The sequence below is a fragment of the Narcine bancroftii genome, chromosome 5 (assembly GCF_036971445.1).
Source record: "Narcine bancroftii isolate sNarBan1 chromosome 5, sNarBan1.hap1, whole genome shotgun sequence".
NCBI classification, from domain to species: Eukaryota; Metazoa; Chordata; class Chondrichthyes; order Torpediniformes; family Narcinidae; genus Narcine; species Narcine bancroftii.
Window position 1 is genome coordinate 185900914 of NC_091473.1, and position 18665 is coordinate 185919578.

Below are 18665 nucleotides of genomic sequence, written 5' to 3' on the forward strand. Positions count from 1 at the left end.
GATCGAACCTTTGACACAGTTGCTAAGACAAAATATACAGATACAAGGTATGAAAATTTTAAATGAGGAATATAACATTAATTTATTTCCCGATATGTATTGGTGTATCTAACAAATCCAGCTCAATCACTTTTACATTTGAAGGAGTGTTTCATGCAAATATGGATGTCTTTCAGGATATAAAGTTAATTGGGGGAAAAAAACGAAATATTACCACTGAGTGAAGGAGATTATTCAGTTTATAAGAATATTCTTAATTTAAAATGGAGGGATCGAATTAAGTATTTGGGTATAATTTTGGATGTTAATTATCAATCTTTATATAAATTAAACTGTGTTCTATTAATAAAAAATAAATAAAAACTGATTTGATTAAATGGAAGGATTTACCTATTAATTTATTGGGTAGAATAAATACAATTAAGATGAATATTTTTCCACGTATGCAATATTTATTTCAATCTATTCCGTATTTACTTGATAATACTTTTTTTGAGATTTGAATAAAATGGTTAAGGAGTTTTTATGGAGAGGTAAATTTTCAAGAATGGCCTTGAATAGATTAACTTGGAAATATGAATTAGGGGGACTATGTTTAGCACATTTTCGAAATTCTTATGAAGCAGCCCAATTTAAATTTATTAGTTTATTGATGGATTTGAAACGGCCCCCAAGTTGGGCCAAAATTGAGATGGCAAATATTTATGAATTTGAAATACATCAATATTTGTTTAGATGGAATATAAATTTGTTACAGCAACATAATGTGCCTATATTAAAACGTTTCATGAAGTTATGGACAAAGAAAAAGAAAATGATAGGTTCAAGGGGTGAATTATTGGCCTTGACTCCATTGTATAATAATCAACTTATCTCTTTCTCAATACATAATCGAAATTTATTACATTAGAGATTTAAAGGTGTGGAAAATTTGGGAGATTGTTTTAAAGAAGGTAATTTTTTTTATCTTTTGATCAGATGAGGGTCAGTTATGGTATTGATAAGAACTCTTTGTTTCTTTATTATCAAATTCGATCTTTGGTAGAGTAATGATTTTACCTGTAATGACTAAATTTGAGACTTTTCTTATGAAGATACCAGAGAAGGGTTATATTTCATTTATGTATTAAATATTACAGGATGGTATGGATAAAAAGGGTTGGGATAAATCCAAAGATAAATGGGAAGTGGATATCGGTTTTATTTTTTCCGAGGATGATTGGTTTAATATTTGTTATGATAGTTTAACGAGACTGATAAATGCAGGCTATGCAATGATTAATTATAATTTTCACATCAATTATACTTAATACCTGAAAAACTACAACAGTATGGTTTTCATGAATCAGATTTGTGTTTTAGATGTGAAAACTCTGTTGGAACTTTTTTTTCATGTGGTTTGGTCATGTATACATATACAATCTTTTTGGAGGAAAGTTCAATTGTTTCTGGAATACCTGGATACCTTTAGATCCGACAGTATTTTTATTGGGTAGTTTGCAACTTCTGAAAGGTTTGGGATAAGATAAGTTTCAACTTGCTTTTGTATATTTAGCTTTATCTGTAGCGAAAAAAATATATTGCTAGTACGTTGAAAGATACGAATATGATTGATATTAATAGATGGCATAATGAGATGAAATATTGTTTAATAATGGAAAAAATTACATATGTTTCGCGTGATAATTAGAGTTTCTTTATTAATAAGTGTTTGTTATATTCAGAATATTTCCATTTTGATTTACATTGATTAGATTTTAATATGTATGCTTAATTTTTCCTTAATTGTTTTTTCTTCTCTTTATGGCTCTCCTTCGGAGAGTTGGCTAAAGGGGGAGGTCTTTTTTTCTTCTTTCTTTTCTTTCTTTTATATATATAAAATATAACGTTCATGTTTATGGTTTATTGTTATATATGTGACTTATTATCTGCACTTTGAACGAATAAATAAAGTTTTTAAAAAAATGAAGGCTGGAACATATTAATGAAACCTTCCACATTATTTGGCCTTGTTTTGGGATGGATAACGGAAAAAAGGTGGAGGCAACTTCCATTCAGCAAATACCACAAATTGGGTGCGGCCCAATTTCACAAAGGAAACTCCTGACAAAGGCATTGGCGGGACAGGAGACCAAGTGCTCAGTATTCGGAAAGATCATCGGGGTTTCCCCAGTTTGGAATGGGGTCGAAACAATAGGCGGCCAGTCAATGGAACCTGCAGATACGGTGCAGAGCGGAGTGGACAGCGTCGGCCTGCAGAGTTTAAAATGTCCCTCGCACCAGCTCCTCAAGGATTCGTGGATGGAGGCAAGTGAAATTGTGCGAGCGGCTGCGAGTCACTAAAAGCATCTGAAGCAGACGGGGAGACACTGTGAACTAAACAAGAGGTGGGATTTCTTTTATAACAGTTAATAGATATATTTCAATTAGGGGAAACAGGACGAGGCGTGGTGCATGAGACTCATTGAGAAGTGTCGTGATTGTGGAGCCGTGATCCGTATAACCAACAGATTGGTCAGAATTGTAACAGGGCGCTTTGTTCGGGACATAGAATTTCCCACCAACAAGGGTACAGCGTCAGTACCACATTGCCCTGGTAACCGGCCATTTCGACCCAAGAGTCCGTGCCGACAACGCTATGTTGCCAACGGTGCGAGGAACTCACGCAGACAAGGGGAGATCATTCGAATGCTTACAGGCAGTCCGAGATTCGAATCCTGGTCCCGATCATTCGCGCTGTGTAAAGTCGTTCCTCTGGTCACCCTTTTTGGAATTTATGGGATTGGAAATATGATAACATTTTTTTATTTGTAATTTGAAACATCACACAGCGTATGTAAGTAATTAACTGATATATGGTTTATGTGCTCCGCTTGTGAGGTATCATGTGGGTGGGGTTGGGAGAGGGAGGATAGTTCTGTTTATTTTAGTTTGTCTTGTTATTTGTTTTTAATATGTATTTAAAATAATAAATAAAATTTCCCCAAAAAATCAAGTCATGGCGCTAAGTGCTTCACCAATCAAGCCGCCCTTGTTTATCACTCCTGTTTCCTTCATGAATGGTTCTGAATTATATTTATTTATCCTTTGAAATCCATGTTTCTGTTTTCAGTGACAACAAACAAGCTCATCGACACCGCGTTCCCGTTTTCCGGGACTGGTTATTCACCCAAGCTGCAGCTGCATTGAACTGGTAATCGTACTGTCGCTTACCCAGGGGCGCAGACGGGAGTAGATATTATGAAAGGTTGGAAATGGCCGGAATCCAAATGGTTAACCCCGATTTTCGAAATCTTGAACCGAACCAGCTTTCTTATTTATGCCGCTGAAGGCAGCCACACAATCAACATGTTCACAATTTCCTTCGAAGAATTTTACAAACATGACTACTGATATATTCATAATTACTATAAATGCTTTCACCTGACGGGCCAAATCAGTTACACTGTGGCACTCGGATTAAACATAACTCTCTCAAATTGTTTGCTCAGTGTGTGGTTTCTGGCGTGACGGACTCCTGGTCTCAGCGGACTTTGCTTCTCTTGTAAAAGAGTGGTTTAAACACACTGGTGTCTGCAACGGGGGTCTCGGTTCTCAGTTGCCCTTGTCCTTGTCCACATATTGCCTGCACATCCCGCACAGATGCTACCTCTCGGGTTGAGACTTTATTTCCCGATGTTTGAGTTTCTTCTGCAGTTTTGTGCATTGTTTAATTTTCTTAATTTAGACTGCATTTTAATCTGTTTGGGTCCTCTTCATTTTTACAATCCCATCCGTAAAATCGGTGTCCATATTAACATCGTTCCTGCATTTACGTTGATGCAGTTTCCATGGCATTATTGACAATTTTCATTCTCTTCTCGGGGCCCCTCTATACGATAAAATATTCACAACGAAGACAATCTTTACTGCTCAATTTCCGGCCAACAGAGCGATGTAGGGCGGTCCGGTCCGCGCACCGCCTTTAGAGTGCCAGCGATCAGGGGACATGGATTCGAATCCCGCGTTGCCTGTACGTTTTCCCCGTGTCCGAACGTGTTTTTCCCGGGGGCTCCGGTTTGTTTCCACTGTTCAAAACGGACCGCGGATATAGGTTAATTGCACGTAAGGTGGGCGGCGCAGACTGGAGGGTAGAATGGGCTGTTACAGTAAGTATGTCTAAATTTGTAAAATAATCCATATAAACGCCCCTGAAATTCGAAGAAGAACCTGAGTTCTCACCTCCAAACTCATTTTGCGACCTGTATGCAGTTTCGTGTAGTTTTGTTTCCATTTGGTGAATAGTTATTCCCAAAGAAACAGACGCTGTCAGAGCGCATTTCAGTCTCACCATTCATATTCCCCCACCCCCCCCCAGCACTTTCCGTTCAAGCCATTTATCTGGTAGTGGACTCACGTGATGGAGTAGTGGCCTGCAGGGGAAAAAGCAGCCCTCTCCAGAAAAGAAAAAAAGTTAAGAAGAGACAAAGTTCCATAAATACAAAATGTAATAAATAAAAGATAAAGTTGTAGAGTAGAGAAAGAAAATGGCACCTAAGATCTAAAAAGTAAAATCAAAGGAAGAAAACGAAGAAAAGTCAGCAGAAAAGAAAGGAGAAGGCCTTACCTGCACAAAGAAACAGGGAGCCTTGATGGAGAAGAGCGTCCGATCTCAAAGGTTGGTGACGGCCCAGCAGAGTCTCGACCCGCCCAACTGCTTGACAGCAAAAATGGTTGTCTGAGCCAAATAAAAGTGCAAAACTGCGCATGAGCGAAGAGTCACCTATGCGCAGTGCACAATATAAGAAGAAGGAAACCACCGATGGGAGGGGGCTGAGCAGAGGAGAGGGCAACCACGGTGCGAACAGCTGAGGGATGACAGACTCCACGGCTCTCATCTGGAGGATGAGGAAAGCGGCAGGAGAGTGAGTGAAATACCAGGTGAGAAAGAAAGTTGAGAGCATGAAAGGAAAGGAGAGCAGCAGCAGAATGCTCCAATTTGGAATTTACTCAATATTTATGCACCTCATGAGGAGGATCAAAAGTTTATGCAGGATATTTTTTTAAGATTGTAGATACACAAGAAAATATATTCATAGGAGGAGATTTTAACTCTTATTTGGATCCAATGTTTGATAAATGTGGACAAAAGACTAGCAAAAATAATAAAGTGGCCAACGTTATGATTCAATCAATGCAGGAAATGAAATTTATGGATATTTGGAGGAGACAGCATCCAATAGGAATACATATATTATTCATGTAGGCATAAAACATACTCTAGGATTGATATGTTTTTGTTGTCGGCCCATATTCAAGGGAGAGTTAGGAAAACTGAATATAAAGCTAGATTATTATCTGATCATTCACCCCTGTTATTAGCAACAGAACTGGAGGACATCCCACCAAGAACACATAGATGGAGGTTAAACTCCATGCTAATTAAAAGGCAGGAATTTAGAGAGATTAATGAATGCCAAATTAAAACATATTTTGAAATAAATACAGAATCAGTGAAAGACAAATTCATGTTATGGGACGCAATGAAATTCTTTATTAGAGGGCAGATAATACATTATGTTACTCAGCTGCAAAAGGACTTCAATCGGGAAATAGAGCAGTTGGAGACGGAGATAGTAACAACAGAAAGGATCTAGTAAAAAAGGATGATATAACGAAAGGGAGAGAATTGGCGGGCAATAAAATAAAGTACAAAACATTACAAATGAATAAGGTAGAGAAGAAGATAATGAAAATAAAGCAAATGTATTATGAACTGGGAGAAAGATCACATAAAATATTAGCCTGGCAACTTTAAATTGAACTAACTAAAAGAACTGTATTGGCATCAAGGAAAAAGGACAAAAAAATACATATAACCTAATAGAGATTAATGATAACTTTAAGGAATTTTATGAACAATTGTATCAAACTGAGAACGAAGGGGAAAATGAGAAAATAGAAGAGTTTTTAGCTAAAATTGAACTGCCGAAATTGCAAGAAGAGAAACAAAAGAATCTGATAAAACCATTTGAAATAGAAGTACAGAATATATTAAAAAAGGTGCTGAACAATAAAACACCTGGAGAGGATGGATTCACAATAGGATTTTATAAAACATTTAAAGAGTTATTAATTCCTCCTCTCCTGGAAGAAATGAACCAGATGGAAGAAACACAAAACTTGCCAGTTTCATGTAAGACAGCAATAATTAGAGTAATACAAAAGACGGGAAGGATCAATTAACACCAGCATCATATAGACCGATATCTCTACTTAATTCAGATTAAAAGATAATAGCAAAATTATTAGCAAAGAGATTGGCCGACTGTGTACAAAAAATAGTAAAACAAGCTCAAACTGGATTTATGAAGAAAAGACAAACAACGAATAATGTCTGTAAATTTATTAAACTAATTAATGCATTTCAAGAAATCAAAAAGCCATCAGAGGCTGTTGCATAAGATACTGAAAAGCTTTTGACAGAGCAGAGTTGAATTATTTATTTAAAGTATAACAGAGGTTCCATCTACCAGAACAATATATTATTTGTTTAAAGCAATGGTGAAATTAACAGTTAATTGATATGTATTAAACCAATTAAATTAAGTAGGTCAACTAGACAGGGATGTCCATTATCCCCCTTACTTTTCTCCTTAGCAATAGAACAATTGGCAGAACAGAAAATAAAAGAAAAGGGATTAAAATAAAGGAGAAGGAGTATAAAATCAGTTTATTTGCAGGTGACATCATAGTATACATAACAACCCGAAATATCAATAAAAGAATTACGTAAGAAATTGAACGAGTATGGAGAAATATCGGGGGAAAGGATCAACGCAAATCAGAGTGAAGTGATGCCAATGTGTAATACGAATTATAGAGAATTAAAAAAAAGAATCACCATTTAAATGGAAAACACAAGCAATCCGATACCTAGGTATGAGGGTAGATAATACCTTAAGCCATCTGTACAAATTAAATTAGAAGCCACAAATAAAGAAATTGCTGGAAGACTTTGAACATTGGAAAGAATGACCGCTAATGTTGAGAGGGCGGGTAAACTGCATTAAAATGAATATCGTAGGAAGGATTTTATTGTAATCGTTAACAATTCCCTTAATGGAGAAATTATTTAATGAACTAAAGAGAATTATTTGGAAATTCTTCTGGAAAGGGGGGAAACGAGGATAGCATTGGATAAATTAACAGTGAGGTGTAACAAAATTGGTTTGCAGTAACCAAACTTTAAAACTTATAATAGAGCAGCACAATTAATGTATTTATCAGAATTTTACCAGGCTGGACTAAGAGAGAGCTAGATAAAAGAGGAAAGAATGTACCAGAACATATTCTTTATATGTAGAACGAGTATGGAGAAATATCGGGGTACAAGATCAATGAAAATAAAAGGGAAGTGATGCCATTGGATAACGCAGATTATCCAGAATTTAAAAAAAGAATCACTATGAATTGGCAAACCAAAGCAATCTGTTACCTAGATATAAGGTTAGATAATAACTTAAGCCACCTGTACAAATTAAATTATCAGGCACTAATAAAGAAATTACATGAAGATTTAGAATATTGTAATGAATTACTGTTTACGTTGATAGGGTGGATAAATTGCATTGAAATGAATACCTTCTCAAGGATAAAATACTTATTTCAATCGTTATCAATTTCCTTAACACAGAAATTCTTTACTTAACTAAAGATAATAGTAAGTAAATTCATGTGGAAGGGGGGACTGAGGATAACATTAGATAAATTAACAGAGAGGTATAACTAAGATGGTTTGCAGTTAACAACCTTTAAAAAAATTATAGAGCAGCACAATTAAGATATTTATCAGATTTGTACCAGACAAGGGAAAAACAAGACTGAAGTCATATAGAACTAGATAAAAGATGGAGAAGGTACCCGAAAATAATTTATAAGTGGGATGAAAAGCTGGTACGATATAAAAGCTCACCAGTATTGCATCATTTATTCAATATATGGAAGAAGATCCACTTAGAAAGGAAAACATAAACAAATTACCAATTATCAAAATTAATATTGACGCAAAATCCGCTAATCCATTTTACTATAGATAACCTTTCCTTTAGAGAATGTGAGAGAAAAGGAATCAAAATATTAGAAAATTTGTTTTTTGGGGGAAATAATTTATCAACATTTATACAGTTGAAGTTCAAATATGGAATAACTCATGGTAAAATATTTGCATATCATCAATTCAAAGCTTATTTAAAGGATAAATAGGGCAACAGACTGAGATTACCAGAAGAAAGCAGCTTTGAATATGTGATTTCAGGCACAATGATAATAAAGGATTTTTAACGAACATGTACATTAAGCTGCAATATAAGAAAAATGATGAAATAAGCTATAAACCCAAACAAAAGTTGGAAAAGGATTTCAACATAAAGATTAAAAAATGAAACATGGGAAATGTTATATTCTGGAACTATAAAGAGTATAATAAACACAAGGTTACGCATGATACAGTATAATTGGTTTCACAGGTTATATAGCACATTCCAAATGTTAAGGAAATGGAATCCAACAAAATCAGATAGATGTTTTCGCTGTAAGAAGGAAATGGGAACAACAGTACATGCAATTTGAAAGTGAAAATGTTTTGGAAAGATCGAAATCAGATATTAAATAAAATCATAAAAAATAACATACCAAAGAATCGAGAAATCTTTCTTCTAAGTTATATATGACTATATCGTACATTAATTAATTTTGTAACACTATCCAGGCACATATCTGACCACGCGTCCACTGAGATAGGAATAGATAGGTTTTTTCACATTTATCCTTTATTATACATACATATATATAAATTATATATATATATACCTTGTTATATTTTCCTGAAATAACAGGTAGATTTATGAAATAAATCCCTTTTTACCCTTATCAACAATTAATCTCTCAAATTTCGTATGACCAGGTAATATTAACTCTCCACCCTAGCTTTCCAATACAGATCTCGTACTAAATAATAAGCAAATAAAGTGTTTTTCATATACCAAATTTATCTCTTAGACGATTAAATGAAAGAAACAAATCTATTTTAAAGCAATCCGCCACTAATATTATTCCTTTTCCTTCCCAATCATTCAAATAAGGATTATTCAAAGAAAATAAAATGGTCTGATTCTGATATAATGGTGCCTTAACTAAACTTTTACCATTCGATCCTATCAGATGATTCCATTTCCACCAAACCCCAATCAAATGTTTCAATACTGGCAGTATATACTGCTGTAAGAACGATGGATTACATTTATATATAAAATAATGTACAGTTCTTTCCTCTATTTGATCCATCGCCACCTTCTCCCAGAGCAGAAGCTGATCAATATCAAATAGTCATAAATGCCGTCTTTAACAAGAGCTTAGGGCACAATCGCCTGGTCTCTGTTCGAAGCATTTGCTGCAGCTCGAGTGAAGACCCAATCCTCCATTTGCTCTACACCCATGACTTTGTGTCCAGGCGCAATTCAAATGCAAGCTGCAAATTTGCCGACGACGCCACGGTTGCCTGCAGGATCACAAACAGCGATGAGGAAGCCAATAAGAGGGAAATAGGTAAGCTGGGTGACTATAGTGAAAACACAAAGAGTTGCTGGAGGACCCTGCTGGTCTCGCAGCGTCCATAGGAGGTTCGAAATATATATATATTCTCAATGTTTCTTGATCCCTTCTTTCAGTATTTATGTGTTTTACAGCAGGCTCCATGAACCACGTCCCACTCATGCTCTTATTTCGGATGTGCTTGTGATTTCATGAAGGCTGGAACACAATGATACAATGTTCCACATTATTTGGTCTTGTTTGTGATGGGGAACGAGAGGTAAGTGGAGACAAACTGCAGTCAGCAAAAATGAGTCAATTCCACAAATTGGGTGCGGCCCACATTTCACCAAGGAAACTCCTGACAAAGGCCGTGGCAGGACAGGAAATAAACTGCTCGGATTCGGAATGAGCATCGGGGTTTCCCCAGTTGCGGAAGGGGTTATTACAGCAGGCGGCCAGTCAAAGTCACCTGCAGATACGGTGCAGAGCAGGGTGGACAGCGCCCGTCCGCAGAGTTCAAAATGTCCCTCGCAGTAGCTCCTCGAGGATTCGTGGATGGAAGCATGTGGAAGTGTCGGAGCAGCGACGAGGAAATATCACCGAAAGCATCTGAAGCAGACGGGCAGTCACTGTTAAATAACACAGAGCTGGTATTTATTACATAACAGGTGAATAGATATATGAGAAGTTAGGGAAAGATGACGAAGCATGAACGTCGTGAGACTTAATGAGAATTGATGGGAGTGTGGAGCTGTGGCCCGATTACCCACGGATTGGTCTGAATTGTTACATGGATCAGTGGTGCAGACATGGGATTTCCCACCACAAGGGCAGAGCGTCAGAAACACATTGCACCGGTAACGGGCCATTTCGGCCCACGAGTCCGTGCTGCCCAATTAACCAATGCCCCCGTTATGTTGCGAACGGTGGGAGGAATTCGGAAACCACGGGGTAAACCCACACAGACATGGGGAGATGTACAAATACTTGCAGACAACGTGAAATTCTAACCCTGGTTTCGTTCATTCGCGCTGTATAAAGTCAATGCTATGATCACCCTATTTGCAATTTGTGGGTTTAGAAATATTTTTACTTTTTTTATTGCAATTTGAAACACCACACAGTGTTTGTAATTAATTAACTGATATATGATTTTTTTTTGCTCCCCCTGTGGGAAAGGGAAGGTAATTCTGTTTAGTTTGTCTTGTTAATTGTTTTTATAGGTATTTTAAATTATAAATAGTGTTTCCGAAAAAAATCAAGTCCTGCCGCTAAATGCTACACTAACCCAGCCGCCTTTTTATCACTCCTGTTTCCTGCATAAATGCTTTTGGATTATATTTTTTTAATCCATTTGGACTCCATGTTTCTGTTTTCAGTGAGGACCAACTTGCTGATCAACTCCGCGTCCTCGTTTTCTGGGCTGGTTATTCACCGAAGCAGCAGCTGCTTCGAACTGGTGACCGTGCTGTCATTTTCCCAGTGGCCCAGTACGGAGTAGATATTATGAAAGGTTAGAAATGGCCGGAATCCAAAAGGATCCAGCACAGCACAGAATGACCCGATTGTTGAAACCTTGAACCGAACCAGCTTTCTTATTTGTGCGGCTCAACGTAGCTACACAAGCAACATTTTCATAATTCCTTTCGAATAATTTTACAAACATGATTATTGATCCATTCATAATTATTATTCTTGTTCTCTGGTGACGGGCCAAATCAGTTATACGTGGCACTCGGATTAAAATTAACTTTCTCAAAGTGTTTGCTCATTGTGTTGTTTCTGGCGTGACGGACTCCTGGTCTTATTTGACAGTGGGCAAAACGCCTCAGCGGTACAGCCGATCGCTGCTTCACAAGGATCATGGACTATCCAGCCATTGACTACATCGCCAGGATTTACTACCTGGTATTTTCTGCGGTTGGAATCCCTGGTAACACACTGGTGTTGGCTACGAGTGGTTCGGATCTCAGTTGTTCTTATCCACATCTCGCCTCGAAATCCCGTATGGATGCTGCCTCGTGGGTTGAGTCATTATTTCCCGATGGTTGAGTTTCTTCTGCACTTTTGCGCATTGTTTAATTTCTCTTAATTTTTTTACTGTATTTAAATCACTTTTGGGGTCCTGTTCATTTTTTCAATCCATTCCGTAAAATCGATGTCCATATTAATTTCTTTCCCGCATTTAATTTGATGCAGTTTCCCCTCACATTATTGACAAATATTTTTCCCTTCTCGGGGCCCCTCGATATGATGAAATATTTATCACCAAGACAATCTTTATTGCCGAATTACCGCCTAACTGAGCGATGTAGGGCGGCCCTGTCCACGCATCGCCTTTACAGCGCCAGCGATCAGGGGACACGAGTTCGAATTCCGCGTTGCCTAACTGTTATCCCCGTGTCTGGGCGGATATTTCCCAGGGGCTCCGATTTTTTTCCACTGTTCAAAACGGACCGAGGATGTAAGTTAATTGCCCGTAAGTTGGGCGGCGCCGACTGGAGGGCAAAATGGGCTATAACAGCACGTATATCTAATTTTTTACAATAACCCGTTTCAACGCCCCTGAAATTCGAAGAAGAGTCTGTCTTCTCATCTGTAAACTTGCTCTGCGACCTGTATGCAGTTTCGGGTATTTTTGTTTCCATTTGGTAAATATGTTGTTCGAAAAGAAACAGAAGCTGTCTGAGCGCATTTTAGTCTCACCATTCATGCCCGTCCCAGCATTTTCCGTTCTAGCCACTGATCTGGTCGAAGCCTCGCGTTCTAGAGTAGTAGCCGGTCGGGGAAAAACCAGTCCTCTCCAGAAAAAAAAGTAAAGAAAAGACAAAGTTCAATAAATATAAAATATAAGAAATAAGAGATAAAGTTGTTGAGAAGAGAAAGAAAATGGCACCTAAGAAGGAAAAAGTAAAAACAACCTGAAAAATAGAAAAGTCACCGGAAAATAAAGAATGAAGAAACAGGGAACCGTGGTGGCGAAGAGAGGTTGGTGACGGCCCCGCAGAGTCGCGACCTCCCGACCAATGGACCGCAAAAATGGCTCGAGTCAAATAAAAGTGCACAACTGCTCATGCGCAAGGTGTCACCCATGCGCAGTGCGCAATCTAACAAGAAGGAAATCACCGACGTGAGGGGGTCTCAGCCAAGGAGAGGGCAACAACGGCGCGACCAGCTGAGGGATGCCCGACACCAGGGCTCTCAGCTGGAGGAGGAAAAAAGCGGCAAGGGAGGAAGGGAAGTCACAGGTGAGAAAGAAATTCGACGGGGTTATAAGAAAAAATAGTAGAATCAGGAGGTTCTGCAGATGAGCAACTCAGAAGAAAAGGACCAACAGCAAGAGGCCAAGTAAGAAGAGGTCCGACAAAGTGAGTCAAGCTACTCATCAAAAAAATCAGAAGAGGCACAGATACAAAGAAGAGAAGAAGAAGACACAAAAACAGGTACAGACACAAACACAGGTACAGATACAAAAGAAGAGTAAGAAGAAGACCAAGATCTTCACAGAGAGATAGAGTGTAAAACAGTTGGACAGAATACAGATACAGCTTCTTTTGACGAACAAATGAGAGCACTAAAAGAATGGTTGTCATTAGCATTTAGTGTAATGAAAATAAAAATAAAAAGAACAGACGATAAAATGCAAAGATTAGAGCTAGACATCACAGAAATAGGGAAAAGTGTATAAAATGTGGAAGAACGAGAAACGGCTGTAGAAATGGAAGTCAACGACTTATGAGGAAATTTGAAGAAAGTGATCAAAAATTAAAGAGGCACAAAGTTGCTAGCTCAGAAAATTGATATGTTGGAAAATTATAGTAAGCTAAACAACATAAAAATAGTGGGCAAAAAGGAAGATTAAGAAGGCACAGACATGAAGTAATTTATATGAGAATCGATCCAGAAGGTCCTTGGAGTAAGAGAAATGCAGGAAGAAATGGAAATAGAAAGGGCACACAAAACACTAGCTCCAAAACCACAGTCAAAACAAATACCAAGATCCATTTTAGTAAAATATTTGAGATATATGACAAGAGGAAATATACTGGAGCAGGCAAGGAACAAAATTAGAGAAGACAATAAACCACTGGAATAGAAGGGTTCGACAAATATTTTTTTTTTACCCGGACATAAGTTTTGAACTCTTAAAGAAGAAGAAGGTGTTTAATACAGCAAAATCGATCCAATGGAAAAAAAGTTATAAATTTATGTTAAGATACCCAGCTGTGCTTAAAATATTTATACTCGGGGAGCAAAACAGACTGTTCTCAGATCTGCAGGAAGCACAAGATTTTGCAGAACGCTTGCAGGACTGGAGAGTGAAGGGATGTAACTGGAATAGAACGTCGGTATTTAAAGACTTAAAGAAGGGAAAGAGAAGGGAAGAAAGTAAGTAAAGAGGAAAAAATGTATAACTTTGTTTTATGTGTTTAAAAAGAGTTTCAGGGGGTTTCAGAGGAGAGAATAAATGTCATTGCAAAATCAGTTGATGCTTGTGAGCAGGTTCACAATTCAAATGGAAAGCGTAGTTATGGTTGCCTATCAAGCAATAAGGGGCAACTCAGAGAGGGGGGATATTTGGGATTAAGGGAATATTGGACGTGGGAGTTGTTGGAATATTTTATGTTTAAAATGTGTTGTCATATATTCAGTTTAAAAAGGGAAAAGTGAGAGATGAACATGGGGAAAAGGGAAATGGTAGTCGTGAGGAAGCGGAAATGAGGTGTAAACAGGATATGAGATGACCACGTTGAACTATATGAATATATACATTAGTGGAATACATAACCAAATTTACTAAAAAGGAAAAGAAAATGAGATATAGCATTTGTACAGAAATGCATGTAACTGAAGTGGAACATAATAAATTAAAGAGAAACTGCGTAGGACACGTAGCAGCAGCATCATATATTTCAAAAGCAAGAGGTGTAGATATATTAATTAATAAAAACGTACCAATCAAAATAGAGGAGGAAATAATAGATCCAGCAGGGAGGTATGTAAAGATAATGTGTCGAATATATTCATAGTTTTGAATTTTTCTCAATATATATGCGCCTAATGAGGAGGATCAAAAGTTTAGGCAAGTTGGCTTTGATGATTGTGGATACACAAGGAAATATATTCATAGGAAGGGATTTTAGCATTAATTTTGATCCAATGTTGAATAAAACTGGACAAAAGATTAGCAAAATGAATAAAGCAGCCAGATGTATGGTTAGATCAATGCAGAATATGAAACTTATGGATATGTGGAGGCGGCAGCAGCTTAGAGAGAAGGACTACTAATATTATTTAAGTAGGCATAAAACATACTCTAGGATTGATATATATTTGTTGTCGACGCAAGTTCAAGGGAGAATTAGGATAACTGAATATAAAGCTAGATTACTATGTGATCATTCACCCTTGTTATTAGCAGTAGAATTGTAGGATATCCCAGCAAGAACATATAGATGGAGGTTAAACTCCATGCTACTTAAAAGGCAATAATTTAGAGAATTCATTGAACGCCAAATTAAAACATATTTTGAAATAAATACAGAATCAGTGAAATACAAATTTAATTATGGGATGAAATAAAAAACTTATAGAGGGCAGATAATAAGTTATGTAACTAAGATGAAAAGGGACTACAATTTGGAAATAGTGAATGAGGGGAAAGATAATAAAGTAGAAGAGTTTTTAGTTAGATTTAAACTGCCGAAATTGCAAGAAGAGGAACAAAACAAACTGAAAAAAAAACACAATTTGAATAGAGGAAGTACAGGATATATTTTTAAAAAGATGCCAAACAATAAAATGCCTGGAGAGGATCGATTCCCAATAGAATTCTATAAAACATTTAAAGAGTTATTAATTCCTCCTCTCCTTGAAGTAATGAACCAGTTAGAAGAAACAGAAAACTTGCCAGATTCATGTAAGGCAGCAATAATTACAGTAATACCAAAGTCGGGGAAGGATCCACTAACATCGGCATCAAATAGACCAATATCTTAACTTCATTCAGATTACAAGGTAATAGCGAAATTATTAGCATCAGATTGGCCGATTATGTACCAAAAATAGTAAAACAAGATCAAACTGTATTTATTAAGAAAATGCGAACAGCAGATAATGTCTGTAAATTTATTAATATAATTCATGCAGTTCAAGGAAACATGAAGTAAACAGCGGTTGTTGCTTAAGATGCAGAAAAAAGCCTTTGACACAGCAGAATGGAATTATTTATTTAAAGTATTACAGAGGTTCATCTACCAGAAAAAAAATATATTAATTGGATTAAAGCATTATATAATGGAATATTGTCGAAGGTAACAGTAAATGGATATGTATCAATCCAATTTAAATTAAGTAGGTCAACTAGACAGGGATGTCCATTGCCCCCTTCACTGATCACTTCAGCAATATAACCATTGGCAGAACTGCTAAGAACAGAAAATAAAAGAAAAGGGATTAAAATAAAGGAGAATGCGTATAAAATCAGTTTATTTGTAGATGCCATCATAGTATACTTAACAGAATCAAAAATATAAATAATAGAATTACATAATAAATTGAAGGAGTATGGAGAAATATCAACGCAAATAAAAGTGAAGTGATGCCAATGAGTAATTCGGATTATATAGAATTTTTTTTAAAAATCACACTTTAAATGGCAATCACAAGCAATCCGATACCTAGTTAGTAGGTTAGTTAATAACCTAAGCCACCTGTACACTTTAAATTATCAGCCACTAATAAAGAAATTGCTGGAAGACTTAGAACATTGAATAGAATTACTGCTAACGTTGATAGGGAGGTTAGATTGCATTACAATGTATGTCTTACGAAGGATACAATACTTATTTCAATCGTTACCAATTCTCTTAACGGAGAAATTCTTTAATGAACTAAAGAGAATAATTTGGAAATTCTTCTGCAAAGCGGGGAAACGGATGAAAGCTTTGGATAAATTAACAGAGAGTTACAACTAAGGTGGTTTGCAGTTACGAAACTTTAAAATTTATTATAGAGCAGCGCAATTAAGGTACTTATCAGATTTATAACAGACTGGACAAAGATAAAACTAGATCAAATTGGGGAGAAGGATCCGGTGCATATACTTTATGTGGGATGAAAATCTGGTACAATATAAAAGCTCACCAGTTTTGCATCATTTACTCAATGTATGGAAGAAGATCCACTTAGAAAGGAAAAAAAAACAATTATCAAAATTAATATTGACGCAAAATCCACTAATCCCTTTTCCGATCGGTAAGCTTTCCTTGAGAGAATGGGAGAGAAAAGTAATCAAAAGAATAGAAAATTGTTTTTTGGCAAATAATTTATTAACATTTGAACAGTTGAAGTACAAATATGGAATAACTCATGGTATAATGTCTGCATAGCATCAATTCAAAGCTTATTTGAAGGATAAATTGGGCAACAGAATTAGATTACCAAAGGTAAGCAGCTTTGAATATGTGATTTCAGGCACAATGATAATTACAAGATTTATAACGAACATGTACATTAAGCTGCAAAATAAGGAAAATGATGAAATAAACTATAAACCCAAACAAAAGTGGGAAAAGGATTTCAACATAAAGATTAAAAAAATGAAACATGGGAACATTTATATTCTGGAACTATGAAGAGTATAAAAAACACAAGGTTACGCATGATACAGTATAATTGGTTACACAGGTTATATAGCACGCCCAAAAAGTTAAGAAAATGGGATCCAACATTATTAGATAGATGTTGTCGCTGTAAGAAGGAAATGCGAACAACAGTACATGCAATTTGGGCATGTGAGAAAGTGAAAATGATTTGGGAAATTCAAAATTAGATATTAAATAAAATTACAAAACATAGCATACCAAAATATCCACAGATTTTTATTCAAAGTAATATAAGTATTAATGAATTAGGTCTCAAATGGGATAAAACGCAAAAAAGATTTATTACGATAGCCTTAGCAGTAGCAAAAAAAATGCATAATGTTAACTTGGAAAATGGAAGAGAACCTGAAAATACAGCAATGGTACATGGAAATAAATAAATGTATTCCATTGGAAAAAATAACATATAATTTTTAAAAAGTCACATTATTTGAACAAATTTGTGAACCATACATAGAATATAACAGAGAGGGCTTGTCTCGGACCTCCAACCCCGAAAATGATACGAAGACAAAACGACTTGATCCAGTGTGTAAAAGTAGATGACAAATTTTTCGTGTTTATTTTTCATTGTGGGATAACATTGTTTAATGGTTTTATTGTGTTGTATATGTTGATTATTTATTGGTTTTGGAGGGGGTAGGAAGGGGACAGTGAAGCAAAGTGACGAAGGTAGAACATGCCACTGTGTATATTTAGTGATAAACTTTTGTGTATATTTTGTTTGATGTGGTTCACACTGGGAAAAAAAATACTTAAATAAAGCCACTGGTCTGGTCTCGGTGACTGAGCTGATCCGCCCTTCATCGACCAAGTGCTCAGAGTCACCGATCTAAACCGCTCTCAGATCACACTCTGGTCCGCTGTTTTAATCCATCTGGCGTTAGGGGAAAGTGAGAGGGGGAGGCAGAGGGGAAGAATGAGTGAGAGAGAAAGAGCCCGGTTCAGCTGAGTTCCCACTCTCTGATCCTCAGCCATCCTCGCCCGACAAGGGGGGGTTGGAGAAATGACAATGTTTTCGACACAAATATAAATTGAAAAGTATCAGGCTTGGAGCCTTTGAACTGACCTTTTTGTGTCTTTACTGTTAATTTACTTGATTCTGTGGCAGAGGATTTGTGGTCTGTCACGCTGCCTCACTCGGTTCCTCCTCCAGCAGGTGGTCGGAGAAATGACAACGTTTTCGGGCACAAATTAAAATTGAAAAGGATCCGTCTTGGAGCGGTTGAACTGACTTTATTTGTGTCTTTATAGTTAATTTACTTGCGATTTTGATTCTGTGTCGGAGCAATTGTGGTCTGTCACGGTGCATCACTCGCAACCTCGCCTGAATGGCGATGGCTGATTTAATGTATGTCGTCATCGGGGTGTTGCTGGAGCAGTTGAATAACATCTACATTTATGCCAATAAGAGGGGGATAGATC